General features: G+C 36.5%; 2 long non-coding RNA genes across 2 annotated transcripts; both read right to left on the bottom strand.

Moving 5' to 3' along the window:
• Positions 1 to 20: 20 nt before the first annotated feature.
• On the bottom strand, positions 21 to 1,398 carry LOC134813317 (uncharacterized). The gene is made up of 2 exons (XR_010160000.1): positions 1,318 to 1,398; positions 21 to 1,041 (listed from the first exon to the last, which is right to left on the bottom strand). It is a non-coding gene; the product is annotated as an uncharacterized LOC134813317 (long non-coding RNA).
• Positions 1,399 to 2,267: 869 nt separating this feature from the next.
• LOC134813316 (uncharacterized) lies at positions 2,268 to 6,313 on the bottom strand. The gene is made up of 3 exons (XR_010159999.1): positions 6,183 to 6,313; positions 5,741 to 5,915; positions 2,268 to 2,377 (listed from the first exon to the last, which is right to left on the bottom strand). It is a non-coding gene; the product is annotated as an uncharacterized LOC134813316 (long non-coding RNA).
• Between the last annotated feature and the right edge of the window lie 7,354 nt (positions 6,314 to 13,667).

The following is a 13,667-nucleotide window of genomic DNA, read 5'->3' as shown; positions in this document are numbered from 1 at the left end:
ATTATAATGAAAATCAGACATAGAGACAAAATATCAAGATATTCTACAAAATAATTTCAACAACATCATTTAATTCGTCCAAACATATTATATTTTCCATGAAATAAACAGAATAATAAGTATTTTTATTGCATAATAAATCAGAAATGTATCTTGTAATGTCCATGCGTTGTTCTAGACTGCATGCGAGTTCAACTAGCTTATCTATCCATAAAATAAACAGAATAATAAGTATTTTTAATTTCATTAATAATCTGTTTTCGCTCTTTTGAGTGGGTCGATTATATAATCAATGTCAGTCGATTGAACAAAAACCAAATATGTACATTATGACGAAAGTAAAATTGAATATTAACCAAACTCCTCGAGGTAAAATCTATTGTAGGCAATAGTACTTGGTTTCCAAAGTAACATAATACCATACAAAACATATCAAAACAGTCCAATAAAAACCCTGTCACGGCAACATAAACCTCATCAAAACAAATTTAATTAAATTATCTGGTGCCAAGTCGGTGGAACATCCCAGTACAAACAAAATATTATTAACAACTTGTACCTCATTATATCAAAATGAAAGGTTTGTAAATTTAGACTGAAAACAATGGAAACCTAACTTGGCGTGTAAATTGCGGAAAGACTAAATTTCGTTGCGCGATGACTAATTGTCGATCATATAATTGATGTTTGGGGACTCTCACTTTGTCCCAAAACATCAATATACACCAACATATATTTCTAATTTCATAAAAAATCAGAAATATATCTTGTAGTGTCCATGTCTAGTTCTAGACTGCATGCTAGTTCAACTAACTTATCTATTGATGCTTTTCATACAAACAAGTTAAAACAAATTCTTTATGTCGTGCATCCTGGGTTTGGACAGGATATGCCCGCTTAAAATACTTCCATCGCGTTACACTACATAATTCTGAACTATATTAAAGGTTTCAAGAGATTCTGGATCATTACTGATTACTCTGATGATCATCAAAAGATTGTTCCGACTTCATGTAGAAAAAAGATAGCTAGGCTATGATCCTGAAAAATAAGAGAGATTCATCCCCTGGTGCGATAGGTTTAATTAAAGAATATTATCGTGTTCCACCTGGAGATTAGGATACTCCAAGTCTGGAATGCTCACTAAGAGACTGATTTATCAGAAAATGTGACAGACAAAGTTTATCAATTGTCAAAAAGCTGGTATTTGTTTAAATTAAATTTTTATAAAACATCAATGGGTAGAAACCTTCTTTTACCACTGTTCTAACGGAAGAGAACTGTCTTACCCTTAAACAAGACATTCTTAATAATTACCTGTGCCTCATAGTTAGGATGTTTCTTGTAGTTTTTACGTCTTGTTCTAGACTGTCTTGTTCTAGACTGCATCCAAGTTCCACTAACTTATCAACCTCGCGAGGTGCAGTGCTGGGTGCAGGTGGTTGCTACTTCTAACTGAAAGGTGGTTGTGGGCCTTGTCCCATCCTGAAACATACTGAATATTATTGTTTATTTATCTATACTGATCTACACGTCTCATTCTACCGGAGACACAAAGTAGAAGGTATGAAGAGTCCATCTCAAACGAGGACACAGACCAGTGGGAAGTCAACTTTCCTCGACACCCAGATAATGATAGACGAGCAGGGAACACTGCACCACAAATCCTACAGAATGAAGTAGAAGAAGAAGATCACACTTCATGCTAGTGTAGTCTTGTAGTGTAATATTGTTTCTTAATAATGAATCTGTATAATAAACCATTATAAATATAAACAAAACTTACTTCCTCGGAAAGATGTTCTAGCGATACCAGTGGAGTCCTCCATCCCCGGTCCTATTGAAATGTATTGCATAAAATATTTTGATATTTATACCAGTAACTAAGTTTTCAAATAATAAAAATCACAGCAAAATCTTCACCCATTCGATTGAAATAAACTTAAAAAGTGAGTTAGTGCTAAACAACATTTTTTAAGTTTGTTAAAACTTACGATTTCTTTAGCCCCTTAACCGGTGTTATCTGAATCTCCATGGGAACATCATCTGCAGGGACAGGGAGAGGCTGCACAACTGACATTTAGTATTTATATCATTTTTCATTCTTGACGAAACCTACTACTAAATGTATTACAAAAACTTCGATAAAACCTTCTTTTACCACTGTTCTAGCGGAAGAGAACTGTCTTACCCTTAAACAAAACATTCCTAATTATTACCTGTGCCTCATAGTTAGGATGTTTCTTGTAGTTTTTACGTCTTGTTCTAGACTGTCTCCGAGTTCCACTAACTTATCAACCTCGCGAGGTGCAGTGCTGGGTGCAGGTGGTTGCTTCTTCTAACTGAAAGGTGATGTGGTTGTGGGCCTTGTCCCATCCTGAAACATACTGAATATTATTGTTTATTTATCTATACTGATCTACACGTCTCATTCTACCGGAGACACAAAGAAAAAGGTCCGAAGAGTCCATCTCAAACGAGGACACAAACCAGTGGGAAGTCAACTTTCCTCGACATCCAGATAATGATAGACGAGTATGGAACACTGCACCACAAATCCTACAGAAAAAAAGCAGAATAAGAAGAAGATCACACTTAATATGCTAGTGTAGTCAGGTGGCTCTTAATAATGTTGTATATGTCACCTTCATATGTCACCTTCACAACGTCTAGGAATTATAACACTTATCCCGAAACCTAAAACCCCCATTGAGTTAAACTATATAAAGAACTGGCGACCAATCACCCTTTTGAATGTAGACTATAAGATATTCACTCATATTATAAAAAATAGGATCTTAAGTTCACTTCCAACACTTATTAGTACAGCCCAATCCGGGTTTCAAAAAGGGAAGAGTACCAGCGATAATCTGATCTTAATGTATCTAACCTTAGAACATTACCATGAGAACCAAGAGGATACTGGTATGATTATGCAGGTCGACCTCCAACGGGCTTTCGACTCGGTCGAACATAAGTTTCTTTTCAGTGTCTTGGAAGGTATGGGGTTTGGAAATTATTTAATCAACTTGGTGAGAGTGGCATTTCACGCTGGTATGAGTTACGCTAACGTTAACGGACACCTTAGCAGCCCTGTTCACATACTTCGTGGCGTCCATCAGGGGAGCCCCCTTTCCCCAATTCTTTTCCTCCTAGTGTCCCAGGTACTTAGTAATAAGCTACAGTATAACCCTTGTATTAAAGGCCTCAGCATTAATGGTATCGACATACTCATGAGTCTGTTTGCTGATGACACGGATCTGTACCTGGATCCCTCCCAGGCTTGCGTAGATGCAGTTATCCTAGAGCTCAACCAGTTCGGTCAGCACTCAGGCTGTAAGCCCAACATCAGTAAAACTAAGTGCATACCTTTAGGAGCTACCAGAGACAACACTAGTCTTCGAAATTACCTTACCAGTACATACGGGGAAGACATGGTAGCTAACGAGTTTACAGCATTAGGAGTCAAGTTCGACAACACGTCTAGTGGAGCTGATCTCTGCAAAATGAACTACCACAGTAAACTTAGTAACGCCAGCACCGCTATCAACACCTGGAGTAAGAGAGACTTAACTCTGATAGGAAAGTGTACAATTATTAAATCTCTTATTCTTTCCCAGTTCACTTACCTTATCATACCACTAGAAACTCCTGATACTAACACCATCAGTAAAATAGACACTATGATATTTCACTTCTTGTGGGGTTGTAAGAGGGATAAGTTGAAACGTGATATTGTTACTTCTCCTCGTGAATGTGGGGGTCTAGGTCTCTTCTATACTAACGATTTTATTATAGGTTTAAAAGTGTCACTTATAGGAAAAGTTATCGATCCTAATTTCCAACATGCCTGGAAAAATATTATCATCAATCAGCTTTTACACCCAAATATACCAACTGTGTGTATAGAAAACTGTCTCACATTAAAGAATACTGGTTTTACCTTTAACCTTCTTCGCCAATATAAGCTTTGGAAGTCTATTTCTTCACAGTCAAGTAAGAGTACAGTCAACCACTGTGTGTGGGGAAGCGACGTAATAACGGACATTGGCTCCAAGCTCTGGAACGATATTCTTATTGATAGAAATATCATCTATCTTTCTGATTTCGTTTCAGAGGAAGGTAACCTCTTAAGTTTTCAGCAATTTCTGAGAAAGTGGGGCCAAACAAGTAGTATAATCTCTTCGACTCAATATGCGAGTATAAAGTTGGGAATACGTCGATTTAATAATACCGATACGTTTACAAGTAACATTACATTTATCGATACCCAACTTTCACTTCGCTTTTGGGGAGGTAGGAATACCCCCAACTCTAGAGATACTCCTCTCACTATCAAAGGTAGAAACATCAGAGATACCATGTCTAAGCGTTTAGATCCCAGCACCCTTCCTCCAATGAGGAACTGGAGTGCTAACCTCTCCTTAACGGATATTGATTGGATTAGTATTTTTACGGATATTTTTACTTCTTTCTCAAATAACTTCAAACTTATTCAGTACCAATATAAGCTCCTTCACCGGATTAGTACTTGTCGGTACATGAGATATAAAATGAAGATTGAAAAAGATAGTCCAAATTGCTCGTTATGTAATCACAACCTCGAAACTATCTCTCACATATTTATTGACTGTCCAGCCACAAGCTCTTTCCTACAGGGAGTAAATCTGTTTATTAGATCGAATATTGACGCAAATTATGACGACCCATATCGCCACTATTTGATTTGCTTAAATCACAGAGATAAAAGTGTTAACTTCATAAATTCGGTTTGCTGTTGGTTTATTGGAAGGAGTTTCCAGAACAAGGAACCCCTATTCTGGGAGCGATATCTTAAACATCTTAAGCTTTTCTTATTAGGTGAAAAACCGGATATTATACGGTGCCTTAAAGACGTTATACCTTGATGACCATTTTATACCCAAAGTTCTGGATCCACTATACACTCTTGTTTATTTATTCTCTCGAAATTACAGCCGTGCCTTACCTTTACCCTTTATTTCACAAGTTGTAGCCAGTGGAGTTATCTCCACTACTAGTATTGATATAGAGTCATATTTAAAACCAGTAGTATCTCTCCTTTTTCTCTCCATCTTATGTGCATTTTATTACTCTATATCCACTGACTTTATTCGACGTATTATCTAAAAGAATAAAAAAAATAAATAAAAAAATAAAAAAAAATAAAAAAAAATAAAATTGTGTGCGTGTGTTTTTATATTTATTTTACTACGGCGCATGTGAAACCCCAGGGCATCCAGCACCGGAGAAGCTGAAATGACACTCTCTGAACCCTTGGTGCCGCTCAGATTTTGCCTCTTGGCTGGTAAGCCGAGTCTTGATCGATTAACTCAGCTTCTTCGGTACAACACAGACCGGAGGGTACTATTAGCCGCTTTGCCGGTGGTATCCTCCTGGTGTCCTGGGGTTTGGCAGGTTCCTCATTAAAGAAAAAAAATAAAAAAATAAAAAAAAAATAAAAAAAATAAAAAATAAAATAATGTTGTATAAATTATAATAAACCATTATAAATAACAAGGGTTTTTCTGATTAATAGGATAAACATCCTCGATTTATCCACAACCTTCTTTGATGTTCACAATTAGCTAGATATTCATTTGACACTTGAAAAGAACCGTGATAAACAGTCGCAAAAAGTGGATACGCGGAAATTTTGTAACGGGCATTTAATGGAGCTCACGTGTATGTAATATTGAACAAAATATTTAGTTTTACTAACTTCAAATTGATAAGGTCAAAGGCTGACTTTAAGTTGTAGTTCGTGTCACCTGCTCCATATATTATAAGCATAAAGTGTTTATCGCATGAATTCGGAGAAATCTGATTCATCACATAGAACGATAAATTTGTCCTGCCATCTCCTTTATCTCCCGAAAACTTTATCACTACCTGATCTGAAAGTTATTCCAATGAATTTACCAATTCGTGCAATCAGCAGCTTACTAACTCAAACTGCTAATGGTTCAGTATGTCGAAATATGAATTATAAAGTGTCGTAATCATTTTGATAAGTAGCTCCCAAATGGTCATGTATCAGCTCATAATATTCATTTACCTCCCGATTTGTACCGATCTACACTGTAAATGCCAATGGTGGTGAAAATCATATTATTTTAAGTGTATATTGAATGAAGCCTTGAAGGCAGCAGTCCATAGTTTACCGTGATTCACTGTATCGAACAGAGTGTTCTTGGGTGTGGAATCTATTACCCTCGTCACAAACTCAATACAGTCTGCTATGTACGCCACAGGCACCTCTTTATTAATAGATACCTTGTCACCCTGACTGTTTTTCTCCATCATTCTGAAAGCAAAGGGAGTGTAATTTAATTTTGAGTATATTTATGATTTAGATATTACTAGCAGGAACCCGTATAACCCTAAAATGGTGTCAAGACTCAAGAGACTAAAATAATTATTAACCTCTTTAATTCGCGTTTTTGACACCACTTGGGGTACCAAATTTTGGGCTCTAAAACTTTCTATTTCTTGGCCAATTTTTTATTTTCTCATGCTGATTTGGAGGCCGTTAAAGCATTTGACCCAGTCAAAAAGGTTTCAGTTGTATATCTTTTACGGTTTTTGCGGAAATTTGCGTTAAAATTGATGCCGTGGTGTCAGTAAAATGGCACGGATAAATATATATCGTCTCGCTTTATATATAGTAAGATGTATAAACAAAGCTTACTTCGTTGGGAAGGTTTATTAAACCTATATATATAAGTGGAGTTCTAGTTGGTGTAGGAACTGTAGGTTGTAAATCTACATCTATTGCTTCGAACTCGCTTGAAATATATTACATAAAATATTTTGATATTTATGCCAGTAACTAAGTTCAAAAAAATAGAAATCACAGCAAAACTTTCAACCCATTCGATTGAAATAAATTTAAAAAGTAAGTTAGAACTAAAAAACATTTTTTAAATTTTGTCAAAACTTACCTTTTCTTCGGTGTTGACTTCAGAGGCGTAGTAGAAATTTCCATGTCTATATCCCCAGGAAGAGATTGCATAAAATGATCAACTGAAATTTAGTATTTATATCATTTTTTATAGTTGACGAAATCTACTACAAAATCGATAAGACAATTTTCAGCTCGCAAATGAATTTGAAAACTTGATTCTTTTTACTTACCATACCCGGTCGGTTGCGAATACTGATTGTAATATGGAGTATACATATTCGGATTTTTCATAACCTGCAAAATGTTTTCAGTTATAGGTATCACATTATCGGACTTTAGTTAAACGGACATTGATTGAACACTGGAGACCCTTATATATAGCTTTCATTTTATTGTCTGCTAAAATTAAGTCCGTTCAAATTAAGTCCTAGATTTAGCTGTTCTACTTAAATTTAGTATTTATATCATATTTTATATTTGACGAAATCTCCTTACTAAAAAATTACCAAATTTTTAGCAAGGTTGCAGAAAAAGGATATGTTCATATTATGGCATTTTTAAAATTTTGATTTAGACTTTAGATTTTTTATGAATAAGATCGGAAGAGGGGAAATTAAAACCCAGGAAAAGGTTCGAAATAATACTACTTACCATATCCGGTCGGTTCATATTGCAAGTGTTGCCCGTGGCTGGAACCATTGGCATTGAAATAGCTGTTATAATAACTTTAATCGTTGATCATGATACCTGCAAAAAATTGTTGAGTCATAACTTATACGTACTATACCGTACATAATTATCGGAATTCATTTGAACGGACATTAATTGGACTCTTGAGGCCCTAGCGCTCATTTTAATGTCTGTTCAATCACCGAATTTTTTACCAGTGACCAATCAGTGAGGTCAGTATGAGTGACACCAGTCACCAATCGAGGTACTGGAAGCTGAATATATATATTATATTATATTGCTTACCGTAATAATAATGTCTTACCTTTGTCTTTTACCTTAACCTGTAAGCACTGTCGTAATCCCACTGACGATTTATCCATTTGTGACTGATTTATTCCTGCTAAAAATGCAAGATTTACGATATTGGATATGGTTTGAGTGTGAGAGTATTAGCAAATATACCCAATGACGATACCGAATGGATTTGTAAATGTAAATAACTTACTGTAAAAACTTACTGTTGGCCATGAATTCAAGAGAAGCCCTGGTCTTTTTTCTTTTCTCTGTAATTTGAAACATCAGTTGATGTTTCTTGAAGTTTGTACGTCTTGTTCTAGACTGTATCCCAGTTCAACTAACTTATCAAACTCGTGTTAATAAGTTAAGGACTTAACTTGAAAATCTCGGCCGTACTTTTAGCACTGATAGTTTGCTGAGTGTTTAAGTGTCCTTCCTGGCTGGCCAAATCCAGAACTGAGTGGAGCCTTTGACAGGTGCCATAATTAATGTTATGGTAGCCTCATCTCCATCTACAGACAAAACCTCGCCAGGATAAAAACCGGTCCTATTATTATTCTTGCCCAACCCTATTTAGGGTGTTATGCAAAAACGTTATGTTTTGATTTTTGCCTTTGTTCTTGAAATATGAAATATGTCTGTTGATCTGGCATCGAATATTTTCACCAGGTGGGGTAGCAAGAGTGGTGAGAGGTGGTGTGTTTTGGCCCCGTCCCAATTCTGAACCCCTCTTTGGCAAGGACACCAGCTCTCCTCTCCTCATGGACACCACTGGAGTCTTACTTCATCATTTTCAATCATGCTCGAATGGTAATGAATGGCCATTATTCCTGACTTCATCTTTGATTGAGCAGTCCTGACCTCAGACTCTTGAGGCTTTCCTTCAATTCTGTTTGTCATGATGACTGATTTGATAGTTTAGCTATAGCTGTTGGTCCAATTCCATGTTTAGACCGGGTCGTCCATCAATTTTGAGCCCAGATTTAGAAAATACTTCTATTTCTTTCCTAAAGTTTTTGGTGACATGATTGACGCAGTTACTTTTGTAAAATACACGACACAACAAAAACATGTCCTCATGCTTAGCAATAAACTAAGCATATTTCTCCGTCTTCACCCATTCAGTAGCATCCCTGACATTTGTATATTTCTGTTTCACTGCTTTGCACTCCTCACTCCGTTCGTCATGTCGCTGAGAAATATCCCAGTCAACTCTTTCACATTTTCATTAATTTGACAGTTTGTTTGTGATACAAGTTATAATTTTCGTTCATTTCAATAAAAAAATCAATCATAATTGATTGTTTAAATATCATTAATTTATGAATAAAGCCGAGTCTTACTTTTTATTGACATAGTAACAATTATAATCATAATTACCTCCAGATGAGTTTGTCTGAATACGAGACCTTAATGTTATATTGAAATAGTTCTTATTATTTCAATTATCTAATCTGTTTATATTTTAGCAATGTTTATGAGATCTACCCAGTGGTAAGTTTGTGAGTTTAAGTATTTAATTGTTTACTCACACCTTTTCGTTCGTTTGATTTCACCCTGCTAATTGTTATGGATTCATTTATATGATTTATATGTTTTATATGTTTGATATATTTTCCTTTCAGATTGTTTATCATCATCAAGTCGTTTTATTCCAATAACATTGGTAGCAGAACGGAGTTGGAGAGAAACGAACTGTCACCATGTCTCGGAAGTATGCAACGCCAAAGTTTGATGGATCAAACTATACGCGATGGAAACTACTTGTTAACCTGTGGGAAAAAGTGACTGATATTGACCAAGACAAAAGAGGAGCCGCTTTAATACTTAACATGTCAGGAAGGGCTTTAGATATTGCTTTAGCAGTAGACCCGGATAAAGTATCTTCTACAGAAGTGATAGCCTTAATGGATAAAGTTTATGTGGAGGACAATGATCTTTCAATGAAATGTGATGAATTTGACCGATTGCTTAGAAGACAAGACCAAAATATGAAAGAATTCATACATATATATGAACAGAAGATAAATGAACTTAAAGCTGGAAAGGTAGTTTTACCTGATATCGTCCTAGCAACCAAGATTCTCAGAGCTGCGAATTTACTCCCCAATCATTACCTGATTGCTCGTTCATCATGTTCCACAATGACTTTTGCTAATGCTAAAGATGCTCTATTGAGAATAACAGAAAAATGTCCTGGGAGGAATGCTGTGAAAGGTGAATGCACAGACATGATTCAGGTAAAAGAGGAACCAATGGATTATGATCAACCAATAACAATGTACAATGAAACAGGCTATGGAATTCATAATGTTCATTATGGACACGAAACTGAAAAAAATGACATATTTTATCAGAGTGGAAGCCAAAACAGACGACCTTATGTGAACAGAAATTCGGCCAATAAACAGTGCTATGGGTGTGGAGAATCAAACCACTGGATTAAAGATTGCCCCAGTGTCCACCCAAACAAAGGAAACAACAGAAAATGCTATGGCTGTGGAGATATCACTCATTGGATTAAGGACTGTCCCCACTTACGTGACTTACAAGCTTTAGTAAAAAGCTTGGGTTCAAAACCTATGAGTTATGGACCAAGAAATAACCAAAACAGTCGAAATTACAGAGGGAGATCCAATGAGAAAGAATCATTTTATGCAGAGGATGAAAATTGTAATGTGTCACCAGAAAATGATGGGAACTTCCACTACTCTCAAGAAGAAACAAACAATGGTCAAGAAAAACAAGTTTTTTTCCAATCTGATGTTGGAAATGAAGTGGAAGATATACTGCTGGTAGGAGAAACAGTTAACAAAGCTGTGTTGGATAGTGGAGCTAGCAAGACCGTTTGTGGAAAGGAGTGGTATGATTGTTACATAGAAAGTGTGGATGAGAACACAAAGAAGGACCTAAAAGAATTCCCATCTGATACTGTTTTCCGATTTGGTGTAGGGAAACTCAGAGCATTAAAGATGGTTCACCTTCCTGTGAAACTATGTGAAAAACAGATCAAGCTAGAAGTCCATGTTGTTGAAACTGATATTCCTTTATTATTGTCCCTTAAAACAATGAAGACAATGGGCATGCAGATAAATTTTGAACAAGATAAGGTTGCTGTAGATGGGCAAATGTTTGACCTTGAAACAACATCAAGTGGACACTATGCGTTGTCACTTAGCAGTAATAGCCAAGAGATATATGTAAATACTGTTTCTGACTGTGTAAACGAAGCAAACATAGACGTGAAGAAAAAGGCTTTAAAGCTTCATAGGAGGTTTGCCCATGCAAGTAGCAGTAGAATCATCAAACTAATGAGAAATGCTGGAAAAAGCAATAAAGAGCTTGAGAAGGAACTAGAACTATTACAGAAATCTTGTGATTTTTGTTTGAAACACCAAAGAGCATCCCCTAGACCAACAGTGTGCTTACCACTAGCAAACCAATTTAACGAGTTGATAGCTATGGATTTAAAATTGATAAAAGGGAAATGGGTACTTCATTGTATTGACTACCTTACAAGGTTCTCAGCAGCACATGTTGTCAAGAGTAAAGACCCTAATGAAATAATCGAAAAGTTTTTCATGATATGGGTATCAATTTTTGGGCCTCCCCAACGTATATTGAGTGATAACGGAGGAGAATTTCAGGGTGAGAAATGGGAGCCTATATGTGAAGCTTTTAATATAGTTCAGAGAAGCACAGCAGCTGAAGCCCCTTTCTCCAATGGAGTGTGTGAACGACACAATCTTCTGATCGGTGAAATGACAGAAAAGATTATAGAGGATGTTGACTGTTCTCTTCAAACTGCTCTTATGTGGGCAGTGCATGCTAAGAATTCACTGATTAATATCTATGGCTTCTCGCCATATCAGTTGGTTTTTGGTTACAATCCTCACATACCGGGAAATTCAAGCAACAAACTTCCTGCATTGTCTTCGGAGACAGCCAGCCATATAGTTGCTGATCACCTAAATAGTTTACGTACTGCACGATTAGCATACATTAAAGCAGAAAATTCTGATCGAATTGCAAGGGCTCTTAGGGGACGTGTTTATGAAGGCACTCACAAAAGATTCTGCTCAGGGGATACTGTTTACTACAAAAGGCTGAAAATGAAGAACTGGCAGGGACCAGGCAAAGTGATTGCACAAGATGGGAGCCAAGTATTGGTTAAATCCGGTTCAGGTAGATTAGTCAAGGTTCACCCATGTAAACTAGTTCTCAAACGAGTTGCTGATGACAAGCTAGTGAACAATAACGTAACGTGCTTGAAAGCAAACAAAGACAGAAGACCAAGAGAAAATGATACCTCATCAGAAAGCGACAGCGAGTCTGACGATGATACTGAAAAGGTATCTGAAGAAGAGAAAGTAAGTGAAGTTTCTGAGGTTGACAGAGTTAATGAAGTCTTGGGAGAAGTAAGTGTTAGTGAAGCCTGTGAGGAAGTGAATGTTACAGATAACACTAGAGAAGTCATCGATGAATCAAACCAGCAAAAGACTATCAGGATAACTGATAACCAAATTGAAAGAAGAACAGATGCTGAAACTGAAAGAAAAACAAAAAAGGAATCAACTGTTAAACCTGGAGATAAGATATTCTATAAGATGTCTGACACAGAAAAAGAATGGGTTGTAGCAATGGTCATTAATAGAGGGGGAAAGAAATCGGGAACAATCAGTAATTACTGGAATGTGAAGAACTTGAGGTCTGGGGCCATGTCTGGATTAAATCTTGATGAAGTGGATTGGATCAAAGAAGATGCCACATCACAAGAAATAACTAACATTATAGACCAGTTATCATGGGAAATATTTATTCAAAACGTTGATGAAAAACCCCGAGATAATATTCAAGCAAAAGAGAAAGAAATTGAGAAATGGAAAAGGTTTGGTGTTTATGAAGAAGTCAATAAAAGTGACTACCCAGACCATGATTTGTTGTCATGCAGATGGGTCAATGAATCGAAACAGCTAAGAAACGAGATGACATACAAATTTCGACTTGTTGCAAGAGGCTTTCAGGAAGTAGACGCACCGATTTCGGATTCACCCACCGCACAGAAAAGTGTGATGAGAATGTGCATCATTATGTGTAATATTCAAGCCTGGAGATTGGAGAGTTTAGATATAAGAGCAGCATTTCTCCAGTCAAATGATCTCGATAGAATAGTTCTCATGATCCCTCCTAAAGAGTTCAGAACAAGCAACGAGATTGTGTGGAAGATAAAGAAACCGATATATGGCTTAAATGATGGAGCAAGAAAATGGTTCATAACCATGAAAAAGAAACTCACTGAATATGGTTGTAAGCCTCTGACCTTAGACCCATCGGTGTATGTATATCATGTAGAAAATGAACTGAGTGGATTCTGTGTGTTGCACGTTGACGATTTTTTAATAGGAGGAAACGACAAATTTTACAAAGAGATAATAGAGAAATTGTCAGCAGAATTTGAGATCAGTTCAAGAAACAAAGGTACATTTACTTACGTTGGTTGGAACATCAACCAGGACAGGAACAGCATTGTGATTGATCAAATCACGTACCAGTCAGGAATCAAACCGATAGAATTGCCGATAGCTAGGAGCAAGCAGACAGATCACGAAGCCAACCAAAGTGAAAAAAAGTTATACCAACAGTTACTAGGAAAGCTTCAATGGATATCCTCTCAATCTAGACCTGATATTCGGTTTCCTGTACTAGAATGTAGCATGATGGCTAGCAAGCCTCACATTAAGGATATCTTAAGGATCAACAAAGTTGTGAAGAA

The sequence above is a fragment of the Bolinopsis microptera genome, chromosome 3 (genome assembly GCF_026151205.1).
Source record: "Bolinopsis microptera isolate Bmic1 chromosome 3, MBARI_Bmic_1.0, whole genome shotgun sequence".
NCBI classification, from domain to species: domain Eukaryota; kingdom Metazoa; phylum Ctenophora; class Tentaculata; order Lobata; family Bolinopsidae; genus Bolinopsis; species Bolinopsis microptera.
Note: the sequence above shows the minus strand (reverse complement) of the source record. Positions and strands in the feature narration are given on the sequence as shown.